This window comes from Hyalella azteca, unplaced genomic scaffold (genome assembly GCF_000764305.2).
Source record: "Hyalella azteca isolate HAZT.00-mixed unplaced genomic scaffold, Hazt_2.0.2 contig7076, whole genome shotgun sequence".
Taxonomy (NCBI): Eukaryota; Metazoa; Arthropoda; class Malacostraca; order Amphipoda; family Hyalellidae; genus Hyalella; species Hyalella azteca.
Window position 1 is genome coordinate 357,448 of NW_025937210.1, and position 19,472 is coordinate 376,919.

General features: G+C 40.3%; 1 long non-coding RNA gene across 1 annotated transcript; it reads left to right on the plus strand.

Moving 5' to 3' along the window:
- Positions 1–228: 228 nt before the first annotated feature.
- On the plus strand, positions 229–1,383 carry LOC125178096. Its single transcript, XR_007156791.1, has 2 exons — positions 229–376; positions 704–1,383. It is a non-coding gene; the product is annotated as an uncharacterized LOC125178096 (long non-coding RNA).
- The last annotated feature ends 18,089 nt before the right edge of the window (positions 1,384–19,472 follow it).

The window sequence follows — 19,472 nt, forward strand, 5'->3', positions numbered from 1 at the left end:
ACCCGACATAAGTAATAAATAATCGAGCATCTTTTGGCTGCAGGTAATTTACTAATCATTGTTAATTCTATCAACGAGAGGAAATAAATGACATTTTTCAGATCAGTATATCAACATAGCCTTACATAAATAGTTACAAAAGCGAAGCCTTATTATAAATGATCCTCATAATAATGAAACGTAAAGTAAAAATGGTTATAAACAAAATTGATTGTCCCAATATGGCAGCCCACAGAAGAAATTTGTCAATTAATTATTCGTGAACTTTCAGTGTTTGGAGCTGACACATCTGGCAATAGCACAATCTTCGTGGATTACCTGTCGGAGAAAGAGGTCGCGCTGCAGACATGTTATCCCTTCTTGTTTGGCAGCAATCGTGAGTGAAGTTACTGCAACCATATTGAATCTATTGATATAACTAGACGTTTGTTTACGTTTCCATGAGTGTTTTCTCATGTAAATAATCGTATTTTAACGCAATCAAATAGCGACTGCTGAAATATTTTTAAATGGGAATATTTCAACTAAATCGGCTTGTTTCAATTAATATTACTCAGTACAATTTCACAATACTTAGTACTCTAACTTCCAAAATTTGTGTTAATACTTTTAACAATAATGACATTCAAGTCGCAACAACGACACTCACCAAATTTCAATAGCATTTGCATGAGAAAACTAAAGCAGCAAATAATTCTTGCAGGGTTCTACTACGTGTTCTCATCACTGGACTACTCAGATTTTGGAGACCCAAGCTGCGTTCTCAGGGCCGCTGGAAATTTGGATGCATTCGTATTGACGAGCACGGCTGTCTGCAGTGCCCCACCTGAGCCCCAAGAGCTCCGACAATGTCGCATGATTGCCTCTCAATAAACAATAAGTTTAGCCCCACCGGAACCCTGAACACAGATAATGTCGCTTTATCGCCTCTCAATAAACAATAATTTGAGCCCCCACCGGAACCCTGAACACAGATAATGTCGCTTGGTTGCCCCTCAATAAACATTAAGTTGAGCCCCAAGGGTAACCCTGAACTCCGACAATGTCGCTTGATTGCCTCTCATTAAACAATAAGTTGAGCCCCACCGGAACCCTGAACACAGATAATGTCTGCTTGGTTGCCCCTCAATAAACATTAAGTTGAGCCCCAAGGGTAACCCTGAACTCCGACAATGTAGCTTGGTTGCCCCTCAATAAACAATAAGTTGAGCCCCACCGGCAACCCTGAACCCGACAATGTCGCTTGGTTGCCCCTCAATAAACATTAAGTTGAGCCCCAAGGGTAACCCTGAACTCCGACAATGTCGCTTGGTTGCCCCTCAATAAACAATAAGTTGAGCCCCACCGGCAACCCTGAACCCGACAATGTCGCTTGGTTGCCCCTCAATAAAATGATGAGGTGCCAGTGAGCCCATGACTGCGTATGTGTCCGATGGTGCGTTCGACCGTCCACCTATTCTAGGAAGGTGCGAAGTCACCGGGAAAACTTCAAATTAGAGCGAATCCGGCGCACTTCTAGTTAACTGATCTTGCCGGAACACGTATTCATTGTAAAATTTCATTTATTCAATTACAAGTTGTGCAAGTTTTTTTTAACTCATTTATTTATTAGATTCTTCAAAGGTTGTTCTCAAGGTTTACGTATCAGGATTCATCAATTTGTAATAGTTTCAGTGCGTTTCAAGATCAGGATGTTGAATCCCAACTTCTGTCTTATTTGATGCAGGACTTTTAAAAACTTAGGTCAACTTGTCACGCTAGGAACTCCATGTAATGCTAAAATGATATCAGGTTTCTGACGCACTGCTCATAATAAGGCGCACTGCTCATAATCAGGCGCACTGCTCATAATCAGGCGCACTGCTCATAATAAGGCGNACTCCATGTAACGCTAAAATGACATCAGTTTTCTGACGCGCTGCTTATAATCAGGCAACAAGAAGCGTTGTTCCAAAAATAAGACAATTCTCTGAATGGAAGAGATTCTGCCGCGCCTGACATCCGGCGACGAGGCTTGACGGCCGGACGCTGGCTACCTGCACTTGTGGATCCTTCACACTCACAAAAATTAATATGTCATTGTCCAAATACTAGCAATGACCAATTACTGTGGGTAACAGTGCGCTCTAGCTATTGCCTCGCCAAACTGGGTCAAAATGACGCGCAGAAAAACAATTTGTGCATCGCAATTTGACACATTCTCGCTCATTGCACTGAGTGTAGGTACTTTCTGTTGTCTCTCCGATGTGGCTGTTGCCGGTCGACTTTTCTGCAACGGAAGAGGAGCGTCTGTTGGGAATGCGGACGCCGCTGCCCCTTATGGTTTGCCCTCAGGAAAATCCTGTCTGTGATATTTTAATATGGCTGTCTTGATGTTTTGTTAAAGTAGAAGAATAAGGATACAGTGCAGATCGAGAGCGATTCTGCCCTTGTGTGCGTGGGTCATCCCGACCCATTTTGGCCCGGACGTATCAGTGCTACGCGCAGAAAGTGTTTCACCATTTAAAAAATATGATCATGTACATGAAAATAAATTTATAAAAATATGTTAGTTATTCCTATTGAATTCTCAGATATCGCTGTGCATTCGTCGTTCGCAGAGGACATATAAACCGCGTGTTTCAAGTCATTTGAATATTTTACTTCGGACAAATTTGTACAGAGGAATGAATTCTATAATATCTATAGTAAACTCTGCAGATTGCAATTTCAAAAACTGTTTTGTCACTTTCTAATTGATTCATTTATTGGAAAACTCTACTGATATTCTTGTATATTCGGCAACAGTGAAGAAGGCAAAATACAGTTCAACAGTCGTGTCATGTACGTACAGGGGACAACCAACTGAAAATATTCTCCTATATTATCCTTTAGCTAGAAAACCAACGCTATTCTGATCTAATTTTGTAAAAAAAAATTAATTGCTCGTTATCGTCGAGCTGTTGCCGCCGAAAGCAGATTTTCCGAAAAATCTAAAATGCATACCGCGTCAGCGAAGCCAAAACGGGCACACCTATAAAAACTGGACGCGTAAGTTCATTTCCTGAGACATCGGACAGATTAGGAAACTTACGCGCAAAAAAAAGAAGAATTTGCTAATGTAAGAAGGCCCTAAACAACAAATTTGTTCTCAATCAACCTTTTTTTGCGCTCACATTCATTTACATATTCGCTTAAATTAAATTAATTAGATTCATGCGCACAAAGTTCTAATTTAGTTGCACCTCTAGATAAAGCCAACTTGAAGATATGCAACTTACGTGAAGATATTTACGATGGATAAAGTAAGATGGGTAAATATATGAAGATATTTACGATGGGTACAGTCTACCTGTTGAGAAACAATGCACGCACATAGTTACAATGTTTGTAAGTGATGTTATGTGTACGTGAAGATACGCAATGTACGCGAAAATGCGAAATGTACGCGAAAAAATTTAACGAACGTGGACTGTATACTCGTACACAGGTAAGAATTACAGTCGGGAGATGTACAAGATATCGAAAGTCAGCTACCGCACTTGCATGGTTAAAGGCCCATGCACGACAAGAGCCACGGCATGCACAAGCACAGGCATGAAAAAATTTAAGTTTAACTACAAGCTAGCTGAGACAAAACTTTTTTATTCCCGCCTAAAATTTCCAAACGTTCACTATCTGCATTGGAGTCCATACATACTTTTACTCTCGGTGGTCCAACCTGAGTATGACGAAACTTTGCAAAAAAAGTCTTCTCGTACTTCTCGCTTTTTGCAAAAAGTTTTCTCCATCAAAATTTTAATTTTTTACTTGTTTACCGTTTCAATTCACATTTATCAGTGTATCGGATGACATTTTTCAGCACACATACGCCTTTTTGTGGTGTTGCCAACCGCAGGCAGATCCAATGTCAGGTTGTATCCGTGATTGCCCGAGTCCAGACGCTGGATTGCCAGCGACCATGCAGACGCTGGAATTCCCGCGTCCAGACGCTGGATTGCCCACGTTCAGACGCTGGATTGCCCGCGTCCAGACGCTGGATTGCCCGCGTCCAGACGCTGGATTACCTGCGACCAGACGCTGGACCCTAACACCGACTGGGGGTCGCAGGGCGAGAGTTGCGTCGTCCGACAGATGGTCGCTGGAACCTGAACAACAGCTGGCTACTGCGACGGCCTTCCTCCATACCTGGACTTCTTCTGGACGTCTGGACGTCTCGCTAGAGCCCTGGAAGTTTGATTATTGCCGTGAACGTGTGAATGTAACACCGGAGCTTTGGATGCTTCACCGATGCCACGAATGTCTGGACGTTTCGCTGGAGCACGGCATGCTTAACTAATGCATGTGTCACAAGATGAAATATACAATGTCCCAAGATAGCTAGTACATTAATGCTACAAGCAACACATCATGGTAACTGTCACGAATATTGACATCTGGAAAGCATTTTGACATCGGTTGCCTCCCTAGAGAAATTGCCCCGTGGCCAGAAACTTTTACAGAAAGAACTTTTCGAGGCCGTTGAGAGGCCGTTGAGACAACGATCTAATACAAAGTGGGGATTTTACTCGTGCCATCGGACTAACCACTTTAATTTAATAAAATTAAAAGTCTTATTATTGCTGGAACAATGGAATCACCCAAAAGGTTAGCTGGAGAACCTTGCATTTGGAAAGTCAGTAATGGCAGCTGGAACGCCTGTCCCGCATTTTGTATATTGCCACAGTGGCAGTTGAAAAGCTGTCCCGCATTCTGAACNCATTTTGTATACTGCCACAGTGGCAGTCGAAAAGCTGTCCCGCATTTTGTACTGCCACAGTGGCAGCTGGAACGCCTGCCCAGCATTCTGAACTGCCACAGTGGCAGCTGGAACGCTGTCCAGCATTCTGTACTGCCACGGTGGCAGCTGGAACGCTGTCCAGCATTCTGTATTGCCACAGTGGCAGCTGGAACGCCTACCCAGCATTCTGAACTGCCACAGTGGCAGCTGAAATGCTGCCCAGCATTCTGAACTGCCACAGTGGCAGCTGGAACGCTGCCCAGCATTCTGTACTGCCACAGTGGCAGCTGGAACGCTGCCCAGCATTCTGTACTGCCACAGTGGCAGCTGGAACGCTGCCCAGCATTCTGTACTGCCACAGTGGCAGCTGGAACGCTGCCCAGCATTCTGTACTGCCACAGTGGCAGCTGGAACGCTGCCCAGCATTCTGTACTGCCACAGTGGCAGCTGGAACGCTGCNGTATCAACACCAGTAGAAACTGTAAAGTATCAACACCAGTAGAAACTGTAAAGTATCAACATCAGTAGAAAATGTAAAGTATCAACACCAGTAGAAACTGTAAAGTATCAACATCAGTAGAAACTGTAAAGTATGAACACCAGTAGAACTGCAAAGTATCAACACCAGTAGGAACCGTAGAGCATCAACACCAGTAGAAACTGTTAAGTATCAAAACCAGTAGAAACTGTTAAATATCAACACCAGTAGAAACCGTAGAGTATCAGCACCAGTATAAACTGTAACGTTTCAACGCTTTTATGCTCAGAGGAAACACAACATGTAAAGGCAATAATAAGCTAGCAACTGACAAGTGGTTCAATCAAATTCACTTTCAGATAGGAGAAATAATTAGATCAGTACTCACTGCAGTGAGTGCCGGAGAGCGCATTTTCTCGTCCATCCGTGAAGTCACGGACAGACCGACGGACGGACGGACGGACATGACGAGCACAATAGAGCCTTTTTCGATAAATGAGAAAATGCGCTAAAAAGTGAAACAGAGTTTGCACGTCACTTATTTTTGATGACTTCACGTGACTTCGACTTTAAAACGGATTCTTTAGCAATTGGATTTTTTTAACTATATTACCTCCCTCAATACTAATAGGAAAATAGTATTGCACAATTTTAAAATATTATTTGGAATCAGTGCATGGAATGTCTCTGAAGTTGTCTAAACAACGCAATAAACAACAGAAATTCTGCGCGAACTTTTGCTTGAAATTCAATTGCAGTAAAATCTACGCTATGCCTCGATGCTTTTATATCCAATGGTCGAGGTGACATCAATTAAGGAAGTGAATCTAATTTGTAACTTGATATAACGACTCGATTTGTCGGCAGCCGTCGGATTATTATTATTATAGTATATGATTATTATTATAATATTATTAAAGGTATTATTAAAATGCAAAGTTATTATAAAACGAAGAATAAATAATTAGTGCAGCCAGTAAATACAACGCCCAATTCCCCCCATTTAATTAACATTGTAAAGTAGCGTAATTTTTAGCCTGCCTAAAAGCAGCTCGTTAAAATAGAGCCTGGAGCCACGAGACAGCGCCAAATAGTGTCCCGAAATATATTTAGTGAGGGACTGATGTAACTTGAAACCAAATAACTGTTGTATCCTCACGGAAATGGACGTTCAGTTTTCTTTAAGGGTTATTTCAGTCTGATTCGGAGACGGTTATTCAGCTGTTTAACGTCGTGCGAGGTATGTACAGTCACAGCAGCTAAGGCAATAATGTCTTACGCCGTGCGTGGTATGTTCAGTCACAGCAGCTAAGGCAATAATGTCTTACATCTATACACTACTAAGTGTAATGTTGACATTGCCTCTTTTATGCGGATTTTTCTACTATGACATGCGGTTATCAGCTTTTTTAAGGCTTTTGTCAATGGTTTTGATTGTTTTAGAAATTTGTTACTTCTAATCGTCGACTTGTTTTCATTGGAATTGAGTCATGTACCTATTGTTTTGCCTACAAAGCTTCTTTTTAGCTTATATGGGCATTCACCTGGAAGCCTTGCTATTTTATTTCATGTCTCTTTTTATTTTTCATTGTAACGTGTGCTCCTGTGTGAATAAATAAAATTGATTAAAATCGTGCGTGTTATGTACGGTCACAGCAGCTAAGGCAATGTCTTACGTCGTGCGAGGTATGTACAGTCACAGCAACTAAGGCAATGTCTTACGTCGTGCGGGGTATGTACNCGTGATACTCCGAAAATGAATATAAGATGGGTACACATCGTATATATGCTGTCTCTTATACACATCTAGATGTGTATAAGAGAAATGTCTTACGTCGTGCGAGGTATGTACAGTCACAGCAACCGAGGCAATAATATGACGTGCGTGCTATGTCCTCAGGTGTATGCCATCAATATTCCCGTAAGTGCTATACAAGGAAACACTGAAGATCATTAGAGATAAGACAATATTATATGCACCAAAGAGCATTAATTAAAGTGATTATCAATAAAGTTTACACTATAAAACGGCTTCCCTAGGTGCCTAGGAGTGCCTAGCATAGCACAGGTTTGAATTAGACTATCCAGGAGAGTTGTCAAACTGATTGAAGGTTCTAATAAACTTCAAGATGCCAAAATTTTGTTATATTTAAACAAGTATTTTGCGGTATGTTAAGCTTATAATTCTTGCAGCGAAGCATCTTAAGGTAGCCAAGCATTGTAAAAATGCTAGGCAACAAATTAGAGCATAATGCAGGTTAGATCACTAAAATATGTATGGTAGTTACGTGCCTGCAACTATCACCTCACAACTACTGTGGAACAAAGCATCGTTCCAGTCAAGGGCATGGCTGTGTAATGAAGCTGCACTGTCACTAAATTATGCAAGGTTTTTGTGTCGTGTTGTCGATGTGGTCCTGCAGGAAATGACTTCACTCAAATAATTAATTAGCTTGTTTGTTAAAGAGACGTTGATATCAGCGCCACTACATCGCATTTGGGTACACGTAAATACGCTGCGATGGTCGCATTTCCAGCGCCATTTATTTAATTGGATCCTCAAACTTATTACGATGAGAAATTTATTGTAAATTGAAGATAAATAATAGAAAAATTGTGGATGTGTATGGTAAAAATTTGTGGATCTTTGACGACACTTTTTTTAAATAATTTGAGAAATCGAACAAATTAGAAAAATTCATCACGAATATGGTCTCATGTACTTTCTGATGTGGTACAGAGTGTTAATCGACGACTGTACGATACTTTTCTGCAGTGATACTCGGTCACGAGAAGTGAGCAATGCTGTAAAGATATAGCGGAATCGCTCAGTAATAGAAATGATTTAAAAAATATTAGTTTACTATGGACATTTCTTTCCTAAATTATATTCATCTTCTTGAATAGAAATGTATCTCTACGACTTGGGACATCGCAGACGACGGGTAGTACTCAAGATCGATGTACGAAAAAATTAAGTTTTCACTTGCAATTTGAGTAATAATAAAGTAGAACCTTTGAGGTAGAAAAGAGTTCCGCACGACGTGCTTCGTAGCAAAGTGTATTGTGTAATGCTTAGCAAGCCATCACTGTCAGGCTGGGTCAGAAGTCAAATGTAGATTTTTCATTTGTTGTCATATGGTCACTTGAACCGTGAGATTAAAGTCATCGCAGCGTCAGTGGCCATGATGAGGGTACCTCGGTGTCAACGAGCGATGGATGACAGAAAATTGTGCTATGGCGTTGTAGGTATGAGAACCAAGATTACATTGATACCATGATATGAGCGGCCGGAGATAAGGCGACCATAACCTTCATAGCGCCAGAGTGCCATGAAGGTTGTAAAAAGTACAGTTTTAAAAGTTTTGAAAAGTACTGTGGCGTTGGAGGCATGAGAACCAAGATCACATCGATATTATGCTTTGAGCGGCCGGAGATAAGACGACCATAACCTTCATGGCGCCAGAGATCCATATGTCTGCCACAGCTCCTATACCTCAACAAGTCCCAGCGAGGGCAGGGAGCTCCGTATCGACTCCCAGTAAAAACTGGCCTCGGTCATTAGCTCGTTATCAGCGACGCATTGTTGAGCGCGTCGCGTAACATATGGTCACTGCGTCGTCTATACCTGAACGTTCATGCCGACGCGTCCACACATTAGGAGCTGAATTCAAATGAGTGAGGGCGGATTGAAGTGTTCGGACTCACCGAGACTCGGTGTTTTTTTTTTTACAAATGTGTGAGGTTGGAATTACTGGATTGCTGCAACAGACAAGGATGAAGGCTGAATCCTGCGGCGGCTGGTGATGGAACTTGCTTGCAGGCTGGACACGCACGGAGTATTTTTTAGAGCATTTTCTCATTTATGGAAAAATGTGCTATTGTGCTCGTCATGTTCGTCCGTCCGTCCGTCCGTCCGTCCGCCCGTCAGTCTGTCTGTCTGTAACTTCTCGTTTTCGTCGATTTTGAGAAAATGCGCTTTCTGCCACTCCCTGCAGTGAATACTGAGTTATATTTTTGTCATATATTCAGTGACTTTTCAATGTCACTTAATACATTCAGTGGCTGCGTGTTTAGTAAGAGCAAAAGACTCAGCGGGGGGCATGCAAGGGCCAGCGCAAGAGTGCGGTAATTGGCATGAAAGTTCCAGTGGCTGACATAACTTTCGGTGCTATCACATTTCATCATAAAAATGAAAAGGATAAGCTTTTCCTTCTTCGTCGTGACCGACTTTGCTGGATAAAACAGAAACGATTGCACAAACAACTAAATATTGAAGACTATTTCCTTTTTGTTCACTTCACATGCAACGTATATAGAGTGACTCATGCCATGGATGGCAGCGTGATGCAGGGACAGGAACCGAGACGGCCTGTTAATAACAGAGCTGTTCTAATCACAGCTCTGTTCACAACAGTGCTGCTATTATCACAGCTCTCTCTCAAGTCCCTCGCAGCTGTGGATGAAGGAAGTGGTGCAGGTGTTGCTTAGAGCTTAACAAAGAACTTCCAGAAACGATCAAGCAAGTTTTCTTGGCTTGTTTTCTGTAGCCCTTGCACAGCTACAAGTCTCGGGTTGACTTTCACGGGATAATTTTGGTTCAAAACGCCATTGTTATGGTGTAAAGTGGGTACACCGCATGTTAATGGCCAATGAGAAAAAATGCTGGTCACTACTGAGTCAATGGAATATCAAGCCGCTTATGTATTTCTCTGCGAATTTTTGTCAATTTTTGCCTAAAGCAATCATTTATACTCGCAGAGCAGGCTGCGTGATACTCCGAAAATGAATATAAGATGGGTACACATCGTATATATGTTACTTTAGCAGTGAATATTTTGTAACATTGTGGAAGAAGTTATTGAACTGAGAGCACATGCTATGTGTAGTGAGCGAAAACTCGCTGAAAGTCTTTCATCCTGTAACACATCAACGTTATACACAGCGATATCTCTCTTAATGAGCACTCCGATGGTAGTTAGATCATACCAGCTCGAACTCAATAGTTATGGTATGCAGAGAATGACACAATGCACATTAAATCATTTAATGCGCTAAGTTCATACGATGATCACTTGTAGGTACGCGGGTTGTGCCCTCAGCTTCTGAACAACCGGAGAACCGATTAGCGGACTAACGCGTTCTGCGTCCGCATGCCTGGCGCGGTGCACGCACCATCCAACTTTCCGGACAACGGAAATCCTTCTTACCATTAACTCGAACATCGCGTGATCCTCTGCAAGTATCCTTCACGATCCCTTTAATGGTTGTCAAAAATGTTCATTGGTAGCTCGGACGGAACTCGTCGTTGCAATTAAGGTGTTCCATGAATTTCCTAAGCACATTCCTCGTGAATTGTTGGCCGCTGGCCACCGGAACGCCTGTTTTTTACGGCATCCTGAGCACCGCATCAACTCCTGATTGACGATGTGGACTCGAGCGTCACTTACGTCACCAAGGGCGGCATTTTTTCTGATTAGGGAATTTAATGGCAAGAATAAGCGGTAGAAAGGCGATGAATCGATTATATAGTACATCTATGTCATCTGATCAAAATGATAATCGATAGTAAGTCTAAAATCTTAATCGCCTGATCTATATGATAGTCGATAGCAAAACTATATCACCTGAACCGTGTGATAATCGATTGTAAATCTAAATCATCTGATCTCGATGATATTCGACAGCAAAATTATATTATATGAATCGTATAGTAAGCGACAGTATGCGTCTGAATCATCTACAATACGTAATATAATCACCAGGTTGTCCTGCAGTTTAAGTTATTCTTCAGACAACGTTTTAGGATGCAGAATAAGGCGATGCAAACTTGTTGCGTGCATATAAGAGCCTTCGACTATGCGTCGAGAATGTATTACACTCTACGCGAGAATTTCAATAGAGATAATTTCTCATATAATGTGCAGTTTAGCGAGAGTTGCGTTTAGGCGTTGAACCGCAAGCTGCGTATGAATATGACGGCTTCTCACAATCACCTTCTCATACTCACCACTTACGACGAGCCATTTATCCTCGCTGAAAATTACACTAGAACGGCCGTACGCTTCTAGTTTAAGGCGGTATGTTCGCTAATGTTTCTCAGTAATTCCTTACAGGACTGACGTGCAAATGAGGAGCTTCGTACCGCAATTTTCACGCGCACGAGGATCGGTTGAGTGCATCCTTGCGTAGACGGAAAACTTCCTTCTTGTTATAATCACCAAGTTGTTACAGACCAGATGACTGCTCACTGTCTGGTCACTATAGTAGCTGGTCCCTATAGTAGCTGGTCCCTACAGTAGCTGGTCCCTATAGTAGCTGGTCCCTATAGTAGTTGGTCCCTATAGTAGCTGGTCCCTATAGTAGCTGGTCCCTATAGTATATAGCTGGCCCCTATAGCAGTTGGTCCCTATAGCAGCTGTCTCTTATACACATCTAGATGTGTATAAGAGACAGACTTATTACGGTGACAAGGCTTCACCGCACGGCTCCCTTACTGCCACCTCGTAAAACCACNCTATAGTAGTTGGTCCCTATAGTAGTTGGTCCCTATAGTAGTTGGTCCCTATAGTAGCTGGTCCCTATAGTAGTTGGTCCCTATAGTAGCTGGTCCCTATAGTAGTTGGTCCCTATAGTCTGGTCCGTCTGACGTCACAAACTTCACGTCTACTGAAAAAGGCGACCTTTAGCACGATGTCCCCAAGACATTGCTACATGGGATGAAAAAAGATCTTCTAGGAAGACATTCAATTCAGAAGACAAATACTATAAACTGTGTTATATTTATGTTCTATAATATTTAGTTACTTTTTATTATCATGAAAATTGTCAGCTTGTTTTGTCTCTTGTACAAGAAGACACAACAAGATATACTCGCCAGTAAATACAGAAAATGACCCATCATTTTCATCATCGCTAGATACTTGAGCCAGAAAATGACCAATCATTTCGATTTCTCGCCCATCTTGAAACGGGAACTTGCCACATGGTTCGAGTTTATTTGTCTGCAGTCAAACGCCGATTAATTGAGCCAGCCAACAGACTAATGATAATTTGATGAGCCATCAGACGAAACTTTTATTGCGAAAAATATTTGTGTTTACAGCTTGCGGTGAGTACAGGGTGACGATTGGGTAAATTCTTATCAATTGATACATGATACGTGTACATGATAATGTGTGATTTCGGCCCAAAATATAGCCTGCGTTCAGGTATATACATTCCAAGAGCTGTCAAAAAAAAAGTTAAAAATACATTATTTGACAAGTTTAAAATGGTTTAATTTTGAATCGTGAGCTTTAATAACTTTTTGGTTCATTTGGAGGAATAATGAATAATTCTTTAGAGGAATATAGGTCATTTGAGATCATCATTATAGTATACCAGGAGGCGCAATATAGTGAACGTTTTTCCGACATACTGCGATACACTAACTTTTAAGAAGTGTTTGTGTTAATTAAGAGACTGCAGAACCGTTGAAATTAAGGGTGAGTTCGAACAAAGCAAGCGACTTCAATGCTGAGAAAGTAGCAATCCAAGCTGATTTTTTTGGCATGTACTCGATCTATGGCCGCACTTGTGGATTTATTATTTTGTGATCTTTAATAAGTTATCATTTTAGTATATTGACTAAGTAATAACAACTGCAAAAAGTTACGAAACAAGGTGAGGTTTTGAACTGATATTAACGATTTCAACTCCGACGGCCCCAGAAACAAGATCGCGGACTCACCGACCCTTCCCTGTGTTAGGCTTGACATATCGATGTCCTATTTAGTTATGAGAGTCATGGCGGCGGTGACCGATAAGGCTGAAAGTCTATGCGACTATCATATAATTAGTATTGTAAAATGAACCTAAAATGACATATAAATGTTTTAAAACAATGTTCGGAAGTTGGCAAGCCTACAATTCTTCGAGTGGTTGCCATTCTCAGCAAGGCCAGATTATTCGAGAGCTGCAAGCCTCAGATTGTCATTCAGGACTTGAATTCTTCCAACGCGTCGAGCGACATTCGCAACATTTCCTCAGCGGTCCATAAACAACCCGAGGACGAATTGTTCTCAGCTGGGAGCTTTCCAGATTAATCCAATAATGATCTTATTTTTTCTAAGACCACAGCTGCTGTGCAATATTTTTTATGCCATTAAATTGTTATTATATTGAAGTACTCTCTTTGTTGACAGCGTTTTGCCTGGTGTTGAGGCGTTTTTGAAATCGACAGCAGAAAAGAAGAACAGTATTTTTTCCGTAACTCATCGTATTAATTGTTACAGAAGCCACAATGCAGATGAAGTAATTTCCCATTCATATTTAATGCCTAATACTCAACAATAACAATCTTATCCGTATTAAACGGTGTTCTCTAAAGAAAAAAAGTGTTCCCTTTTTTTATTTATTAAAGAAAACTTTTACCGTTTGACCAACACTCATTGCAATCAAATTCTCAAGGTAAAAAAGTTTTTGTGCAGTGAACGTTGGCGAAACTGCAGCCGAACAACGGCATGGACGAAGCAAAACACTCTTGGCATCACCTGCACGCGGGCGGCCATCGTGGTATGTGAAATAAAACATCTCTCGTTTACATTGAAGATGTTGATAGATAACCAGCGGTGTTCAATCCCCTTATGACCATAATAAATAATATATAAACTATACTGGACTCCATTAGGCAGTGGAAACCGGGCTAACCCATTTTGGCACTACTGCATGGGCACTGTATTTTACACTCAACTGGAAATTACTGGACAGCTCTGAAAACTATAAATGTCGGGCTTGCCGTATTGCAACTACGAGACACTACTGGTCACGATGAAAAATACACAAAACAATAATGGAACTTTTGAAAAACACTGGGCACCAAAGAAAACTGTACACCTAAACAATATTGAAACTACTGAACCCCAGTGGCTATTAAAATAAATATGACAATCTTGCTCTGGTATACTAATGGACGCAAAAAGTAACCTGGAAGCACTAACCGAGACCGACACCTCTGGACTTCCAAATTAGACAGGAACTACTTTTAAATAAGAACTTTACGTCTACCTGCAGCAGGATGTGCTCAGAACTTTCGTTGTGATAGAAAGTCGAATTATATTCGCTACAACGGAAAACTGCACGGCACGCCATACCGCGCTACCGGTCTTGCGGGGATGCATCTTTAGCATTCACTTGCGATCTAATTAATCCCTGCAATCCATTCCTCGCTGTGGAGGTATGACAATGCTACGAAATCCGTCGGTCCATTCCTGGCTGTTGAGGTATGGCGACTGCACCTTGGACGTGCTACGCAATGGTCTTATAAGAGAAGACCATTAAGTTGTGATCGACAATTGTTTTCGAAGAAAAGATTTCTCTAGTTCTGCCCGCAATAATCTATTTTGACATGTCCATTATCCAATCCACGCATGTCACGGTATGCAATTAATCAGATACTCTAAATCCATGGTTGAACTAACCATTCAACCACGCTCTAAATCAGAGAAATACGTGAGCATGTATTGAATGTGTGACTATCACTCAGCGCTGGAACCTTCGATAAATTATATGTTTCTTCACGGTACCGTCAATTATTTTGATAAGATATAATTTGAAAAATGGCATAAAATTTTGGAAGGATTGATGATTTTCAAATAAATTGTGATATTTTAAACGTAGGCTTTATTTATTCGTAGGAAACTGACATTAACGAAGGTTCAAGAGATACGCGAGTTGCAGTGAAAAAATGAGAGGGGGTTTCTAGAAGAGCCAGCAAACTTGCGGAGAGTTTGTTTGCCCAAGAAGAAACTCGACGATAGAGACGCTGAGCATCGAGGCAAACAAACGATTGAATTAGAAAACATCCTCATTCTAAAATGAGAAGAGTCTCGAAAGAGTTTTATTTTTGCCACTAAGACGCCGAGGGTCTTGTTTGCTACAAACACTGACGCGGCTTTTCCAACACCTACGAACTCTTGTGATGTGGTCGGACCGTAGCCTTTTGAACATAGAGCCTATATAGTTTCTCGTGTCGTTGAAAACGCAGACGAAGCTCACTTACTTACTTTAATTAAAGCTTAACTTGCCTAATAACTTATTTATTCTTACGTTAATCCTTTGGCCTTTCTTTGTGTTTACTTCGATTTTCAGATGAAAAATTAATGACGGTTGTCAATGCTTAGGTTGGTCTGTTGGCGGTACATGACGGTCTTGCTTTTCGAAATGCGGTTGCAATCAACCTCAGACCATCAGCTTCCGCCTCATTCGATTTATTAACAACCTGGGAGCATTTGCCGGATATGGAGGATTTTCATTGTTAATTCATGCACCAAAGTGGTAAAAACAAATCATGCACCTAATCCAATCATCTTGTCCACAGAGCAGCGTTTCCCAGCGTGAAGCTTAAATGGAGTGACATCTTATATCGGCTAAAATGTCTACGCCAAAAACTTGCTGCATAAAGCTAAAAATTATAAAAGTGAATTGCTGCGCAACGAATTATAAATTTACTAATATATCCATATTAAATTTTTTTTTTGGTGAGCATATTTGTAAATTTTCTCTTGCCACCATCTGGCTTCTTAAGGGTCCAGAGATTCATATTCTGCATGGCGCGGCGGCGAAGAGGCGTTCTAGTCGGCATGGCTGAGTCATGGCAGGGGTTCTTGAGAACAGATGTAGTGTGTTTGATTTAAACTTGTGCAGTTTACACTAAACTTCCATGAGTGGAGAACTTCACACCCCGGCGAGCTAAGACTGTTGCCATTTATTCTTTTTCCTTTACAGGTCTGGAGCGTAGAAACAATGCAATTGCGCGCCGTTGTGGAGGGGATATTGTTCCAGACTATTTTTTTGTGTAGGAAAACTATGCTTTGATTTCCTTGTCCTAGCTGGTACGTAGAAGCAGTTAGGAGTCTTGACGCCTCTTTTAGGATGAAATTGAGTTTATAAATAGAATTCAGGGTTTAATGTTCTCGATTCTGAAAAAAATCCTCTTCAACAATGATCACGATACTGCATAAGAATCATCCTCTGTTTCAAGTGATAAATTTTCAAATATTTCATAAGTTCTGAAAGCAGACAATATAAAAGTGATGAAAGGATGCTTTCTAATGTTTACATGGATTTTTCTATAAATGGTGATCATGAGAATAATTTTGACAGCGGCAGTTTGAAAGAAAGTAATTCTTGTTGGTAATTGAAAGAAAAGAAAGTAATTCTTATTGCCAATTGAAAGAAAAGAAAGTAATTCTTGTTGGTAATTGACCGCCGCAGCCTCATTAATCTCAAGGGTACCATAAAGTTCCTTATAAGATTATTATAAAATAATGCGAAAGACCCATCAGACTAGATGATAAACCATCCCATAAAATATATAAAAGTACTAAGTCCGAATATGTTTTGCAGTGCTCCATTTTTATTGCCTATAGTTTAGAAAAACATTAGTTTAGGCTTGCGAATTAAAACTGTTTACTTTTTGTTGTTAATACATAGAACGATTCGAACGCAGACTGGCAGAAAACCAGGCGTACCGAATGGGGTTAAAGGTAAGCCCAATTTACCCGACAGAGAGAGCACTTTACTGACAGGTGAACAAACTACACAAGCTATCAAAAGCTCCAATACAATAAGAAAAGCTCCACACACAATCAAATACCTAACTTTGTGTTCAGACCAAAAGGATATACTCTTTGTCGAACACCGTATAAAGGATATGGCCATTTTCTCCGATCTCATTACAAGGAAAGAAGAGCGAGCCAAGAAGAGAATCGTGAAGACGATAGTAGTAGAATTTGAAGAGTCATAGACGGTATAAGTTTTATTCATCAGAGAAAATGTAGGCACGAGGGAACAGGGGCAATAAAAAGAAACCCTCTTGTTCGAGCGCATCACTACCCGCAGGAAAATCCTTCTAGGGAAATAGGAATTCCACCCTTGCTCTTAATTTACAAACTTTGATCAATAAAATAAAGGAGTAAGCTAAATATTTTAATTTAATTTAGTTTATATACATACTTAGAATATGCGAGTAAGATTAAAGTAAGGTAGGAGTTTTATTTTAAAATAAATATTGCATTTGCTTTATAATCTTTGAATTGCATGAAAAGATTAGTTGAAAGCTGGACTCCGAAGTATCAAGCATTTTAATGACAATCCCGAATAATGCAGAGATTAATGAAATTCTTTTATAAATCAGGCAAACTTGTAATCGCAACTTTCTGGTTAATAACAATTAAATTCAAATTTGAATCGTACCATTATAATTTAATAGTTAACATAAATAATTACTTTATATAATTATTTATACTTAATATAATTAATTTATAATTATTAATCGTTTATTAATTTGAATCGTACCAATATAAATTTATTAATCAATAATTTCTTTTGATTACTAACTGATTAGGAAGAATAAATAATCATTTTTTTCTCGCTATTAATGAAAAATTTAATTAATCATAAAAAATATAACTCGGTACTCACTGCAGTGAGTGACAGAGAGCGCATTTTCTCGTCGACATGGCGAGCACAATAGTGCATTTTTTCCATAAATGAGAAAATGCGCTAAAAATTATGCAATACTACGTGCACCTATGGTGCTTGAAAATTGTGTATTGGTAAAATGAAAGTAATTTTAACAGTAAATATTGTATTTTTCAGTGTTGAAAAATAGCTTGATTGCCTGAGCATTGCACGACGATAAAAAATTACACATTGGAAGACCAATTTAAGGAACTTGTAGGCTAAATTTAGCTTCTTACATTTTATCTCAGGAAATAGTTTATTTTTTCTTGCTAACATTTGCTCACTGGTAAATACTTATTGTTTTTTGCCGGCTTGGAGATGCACAAAATCAAAGGAGCTTTGGCTGGGATCAGAGCCTGGAGGCCGGACTCAGCCATGCATGTAAGAAGTTTATTTCGAAATCCCGGCTAAAAATGACCGTTCCTCAAATCCCGCCATCTTATATCATTAAAGTTTTAAATGCAGAGATCGTTTTGCTAGAGCCGAGACTTTATAGTCCTCAGCCTGCGATATGTGGACACGCTGAGTCGTCTGCGCTCAGTGGATTTTGCGATGTTTTAGTAAATAGTTTATTTTAACGTGAACATTCATACCCATTACATATTCATTGTAATATCTTCGATTGGATGTGAATTTATGAGCATCGATTGAATAACTTTTGCAGCAGTGCGTTCGATTCCTAACTTGAATAAATTATTTTTCTGGCGTACATGATGGATATTTCTAAGTCTGATTTCACTTTGCTTGCTTCGTAAAACGAGAGACAATCTTTGGCCCTTAATTCATTGAGAACTTGAACGATGGAAGCTCTTAATAACGAAAATTTACAGATTTTATAAATTCATAGCGCCGGCCTAAGCAACTTTACAGCCACAGCACCTCCTTAAAAAACACAATCCTCCTTTAGACCACAGCAGCGACTTGGGCTGCAAGAGGTTGCTGAATAATGCTCCGTTTTTAGACTTAAATGCCTTATTCCTAGAAAAATCCTAGATGTATCAAAGCATTAAGATGGCCGTACGAATACGACGCCCGCAGTCTATCTATGCTATTAGCGCTGCTCAGCGCTTTAAAGAAGCTTTTGGCTTGCGTCTATCGCATTAGACCAATAAGCTTTAACCTTCTGGGATATGGTGCTCTGAAATGGCCCCCATGCCAACCCACTAAAGACTGCTGAACACTTCTCTACAAAATGTTCAAGTGGAAATGCACTAAGGATTGCACTAGCTATAGGTTAATTGTGCACTCATGCACTAACTATAGGTTAAAATAGCCTGCTCGTGCACAATGGCAAGAAATTCATCAGTCGTGATACAAGACTTCGGTCAGAGTATGGGTTGACTCAATGTTCCAACAACAGGTGAGGTTAGAAAGGTAGTTGCTAAGGAACATTCGCATTTTTCTTTATCTTCTGGTGATAACGGCTCTGGGCTGGGTGCAGGTGGACTTATAAATACTAATGATGTTCTATGGCTTGCCATTAAACTTAGAGTCGCTTATGCCCGCTCCGACCAGCCTTGCACAGAGCGTTCCAAATGAGCTTTGGTCGGCTCAGGTTGGACGATCTCATGGCGTTTGAGCGATGCCTTGCCTTGTGTCATCTGCGCACTGCAGTTCATCGTACAAAAAAAATAATAACAATAAAAACGACCAAAATCGTATAGTCGATGCGATTTGTTAAAAATCAAACCAAATTTATACCTGAAATCATATATGTTATTCTCCAAT